Source organism: Mus musculus, chromosome 7, assembly GCF_000001635.26.
Source record: "Mus musculus strain C57BL/6J chromosome 7, GRCm38.p6 C57BL/6J".
Lineage (NCBI taxonomy): Eukaryota > Metazoa > Chordata > Mammalia > Rodentia > Muridae > Mus > Mus musculus.
In genome coordinates this window covers 47,618,592-47,623,258 of record NC_000073.6, presented here as the reverse complement: position 1 = coordinate 47,623,258, position 4,667 = coordinate 47,618,592, and positions in this window count along the sequence as shown.

Genomic DNA, 4,667 nt, shown 5'->3' with positions numbered 1-4,667 from the left:
GCGCAACTTACATTCCTTTAAGAGGCAAGGAGAAAGCTAATGTGGTCACAGACTTCCTTGATCTCAGCATTTAGAGTATGAGAAAGGAAGATTACATTCATTTGAAGTCAGCCTGGGCTACATAGATGTGAGGAGCCGCCCTCACATTCGCCATTACAAGATGGTGCTGACATCATGTGTTCTAAGTAGTAAACAAATAATCTGCGCATGTGCCGGGGTAGTTTTCCACTCCATGTGCTCTGCCTTGCCCATGACGACAACTAGGCTGATGGGCTGCAGCCAATCAGGGTGCGACACATCCGAGGCGGAGGACAATTCTCCATAAAAGGAACGGGGTTTTGCCATTCACTCTCTTCCTCCTGAAGAAGTAAGCAATAAAGCCTTTTGTCGAAGAAGATTCCGGTTGTCCTGAGTGTGTACTTGCTGGCGGGGACAAAAGCTCGGGATAAGTGGCGCCGAGAAACCCGGGAACTACCATCACACCTGCGCAAGGGAGATCCCTCATTCTCGAGGCAGAACCAGAACTGCGGGACACGTTACAGCTTTACGAGATATGTCTGGCCTTGAACTTTCTCCAGTGTTAGAAGCCTTTCTGTTCCTTTTCACATGTCAACAAGTGGTTAAGGTAGGGCGGAGAATTCTGGATGAAATTCAAGACAGTCTATCAGAAGTAAAGCGGGAGAGAGAGTACAAGCAAAGAGGAAACATGGTGCACCAAATAAGTATACAGGCCTTTCCATGGGTCTTGAACCTGAGGAAAAGATAATGTCAGGGAAGAATACCTGGGGAGAGATTGGAAGGAAAGAGGAGAAAAACAAAAGAAAAAAGATCAATCAGGGGAGGTTTCTAGGAGAAGGAGCCTATACCCGTCACTAGATGAGTTTAAGCAGCTAGCTCTTAGTAGCTCTGAATCAGATGAAGAACTTAGCCCCTCTGAGGAAACAGACTTGGAGGAGGAAGCAGCTCGTTATGAGAGAAAAAAGTACCAGCCAGATAAAATGTGAGCTAATCAGTCAAGAAAAAAGCCAAAAGCGGCTGGCGAAGGCCAGCTTGCTGCTCGGCCTCTGGACAGTTGGCTTCAAGGTCATAGTGCACCTCCGCCCTATGCGGAGCCCCCGCCCTACGTAGTGCGTCAGCCCTGCGCAGAGAGACAGTGTGCAGACTCGTTCATTCCAAGAGAGGAACAAAGGAAAATGCAACAGGCATTTCCGGTCTTTGAAGGAGCTGAGGGTGGGAGTGTTCACGCTCCGGTAGAGTATATACAGATTAAAGAGCTTGCTGAGTCGCTCCATATGGAGTCAGTGCTAATTTCACTATAGCACAAGTCAAAAGGCTTGCGAATCACGCTATGACTCCTGGTGATTGGCAGACTGTAGTAAAAGCTGCAGCCCCCAGTATGGGAATGTATCTTGAGTGGAAAGCCTTGTGGCAGGACTCCTGCCAAATGCAGGCAAGGGCCAATGCCACCATGGAAGGGAATCAAAGAACATGGACGTTTGAATTACTTACAGGTCAGGGACAGCATGCTGCTAACCAAACAGATTATCATTGGGGAGCGTACACTCAAATCTCAGTTGCCGCTGTTAAGGCATGGAAGGCACTCTCTAAGAAGGGAGAGGCAAGTGGGCATTTGACCAAGATTACTCAAGGTGCACAGGAGTCCTTCTCAGATTTTGTGGCCAGAATGACAGAGGCAGCAGGGCATATTTTTGGAGATTCGGAGCAAGCCGCACCTGTGGTAGAACAGCTCATTTATGAGCAAGCCACACAGGAGTGCCGAGCGGCCATAGCCCCAAGAAAGAACAAAGGCTTACAAGACTGGCTCAGGGTTTGTCGGGAGCTCAGGGGACCTCTCACCAATGCAGGCTTAGCGGCCGCCATCCTCCAATCCCAAAAACACTCCATGGGCAGAAATGATCAGAGGACATGTTTTAACTGCGGGAAGCTTGGGCATCTTAAGAAAGATTGCAGAGCTCCAGACAAAAGGGGGGGGGACCCTAACTCTTTGCTCTAAGTGTGGCAAGGGCTATCATAGAGCTGACCAGTGTCGCTCTGTGAGGGATATAAAGGGCAGACTCCTTCCCCCGCCTGATAACCAAACAGCTGATGTGTCAAAAAACGGGCCATCGGGTCCTTGGTCCCAGGGCCCTCAAAGATATGGGAACCGGTTTGTCAGGACCCAGGAAGCAGTCAGAGAGACGACCCAGGAAGACCCACAAGGGTGGACCTGCGTGCCGCCTCCGACTTCCTACTAATGCCTCAAATGAGTATTCAGCCGGTGCCAGTGGAGCCTATACCATCCTTGCCCCCTGGAACCATGGGCCTTATTCTTGCCCAGGGTTCACTCACCTTGCAGGGCTTAGTTGTCCACCCTGGAGTTATGGATTGTCAACATTCCCCTGAAATACAGGTCCTGTGCTCAAGCCCTAAGGGCGTTTTTTTCTATTAGCAAAGGAGATAGGATAACTCAGCTGCTGCTTAGCAAAGGAGATAGGATAACTCAGCTGCTGCTCCTCCCTGATAATACCAGGGAGAAATCTGCAGGACCTGAGATAAAGAAAATGGGCTCCTCCGGAAATGATTCTGCCTATTTGGTTGTATCTTTGAATGATAGACCTAGCTCCGCGTTAAGATCAACGGAAAAGAGTTTGAAGGCATCCTTGATACCGGAGCAGATAAAAGTATAATCTCTACACATTGGTGGCCCAAAGCATGGCCCACCACAGAGTCATCTCATTCATTACAGGGCCTAGGATATCAATCATGTCCCACTATAAGCTCCGTTGCCTTGACATGGGACTCCTCCGAGGGGCAGCAAGGGAAATTCATACCTTATGTGCTCCCACTCCCGGTTAACCTCTGGGGAAGGGATATTATGCAGCATTTGGGCCTTATTTTGTCCAATGAGAATGCCCCATCGAGAGGGTATTCAGCTAAAGCAAAAAATATCATGGCAAAGATGGGTTATAAAGAAGGAAAAGGGTTAGGACATCAAGAGCAAGGAAGGATAGAGCCCATCTCACCTAATGGAAACCAAGACAGACAGGGTCTGGGTTTTCTCTAGGGGCCATTGGGGCAGCACGACCCATACCATGGAAAACAGGGGATCCGGTGTGGGTTCCTCAGTGGCCCCTATCCTCTGAAAAACTGGAAGCTGTGATTCAACTGGTAAAGGAACAATTAAAACTAGGCCATATTGAACCATCTACCTCACCTTGGAATACTCCAATTTTTGTAATTAAGAAAAAGTCAGGAAAGTGGAGACTGCTCCCTAACCTCAGAGCCATTAATGAGCAAATGAACTTATTTGGCCCGGTACAGAGGGGTCTCCCTGTACTTTCTGCCTTACCACGTGGCTGGAATTTAATTATTATAGATATTAAAGATTGTTTCTTTTCTATACCTTTGTGTCCAAGGGATAGGCCCAGATTTGCCTTTACCATTCTCTCTCTTAATCACATGGAACCTGATAAGAGGTATCAATGGAAGGTCTTACCACAGGGAATGTCCAATAGTCCTACAATGTGCCAACTTTATGTGCAAGAAGCTCTTTTGCCAGTGAGGGAACAATTCCCCTCTTTAATTTTGCTCCATTACATGGATGACATCCTCCTGTGCCATAAAAACCTTACCATGCTACAAAAGGCATATCCTTTTCTACTTAAAACTTTGTCAGTGGGGTTTACAGATAGCCACAGAAAAGGTTCAAATTTCTGATACAGGACAATTCTTGGGCTCTGTGGTGTCCCCAAATAAGACTGTGCCCCAAAAGGTAGAGAGAAAAAGAGATCACCTCCATACCTTAAATGATTTTCAGAAGCTGTTGGGAGATATTAATTGGCTCAGACCTTCTTTGAAGATTCCTTCCGCTGAGTTAAGGCCTTTGTTTGATATTTTAGAAGGAGATTCTCATATCTCCTCCCCTAGGGCTCTTACTCTAGCTGCTAACTAGGCCTTACAAAAGGTTGAAAATGCCTTACAGAATGCACAATTACAACATATTGAGGATTCGCAGCCTTTTAGTTTGTGTGTCTTTAAGACAGCACAATTGCCAACCGCAGTTTTGTGGCAGAATGGGCCATTGTTGTGGATACATCCAAACGTATCCCCAGCTAAAATAAGAGATTGCTATCCTGATGCAATTGCACAGCTTGCCCTTAAAGGCCTAAAAGCAGCAATCACCCATTTTGGACGAAGTCCCTATCTTTTAATTGTACCTTATACCGCTGCACAGGTTCAAACCTTGGCAGCCACATCTAATGATTGGGCAGTTTTAGTTACCTCCTTTGCAGGACAAATAGATAACCATTATCCAAAACATCCAATTTTACAGTTTGCCCAAAATCAATCTGTTGTGTTTCCACAAATAACAGTAAGAAACACACTTAAAAATGGGGTTGTGGTATATACTGATGGATCAAAAACTGGCATAGGTGCCTATGTGGCTAATGGTAAAGTAGTATCCAAACAATATAATGAAAATTCACCTCAAGTGGTAGAATGTTTAGTGGTTTTGGAAGTTTTAAAAACCTTTTTAGAACCCCTTAATATTGTGTCAGATTCCTGTTATGTGGTTAATGCAGTAAATCTTTTAGAAGCGGCTGGAGTGATTAAGCCTTCCAGTAAAGTTGCCAATACTTTTCAGCAGATACAATTAGTTTTGTTAT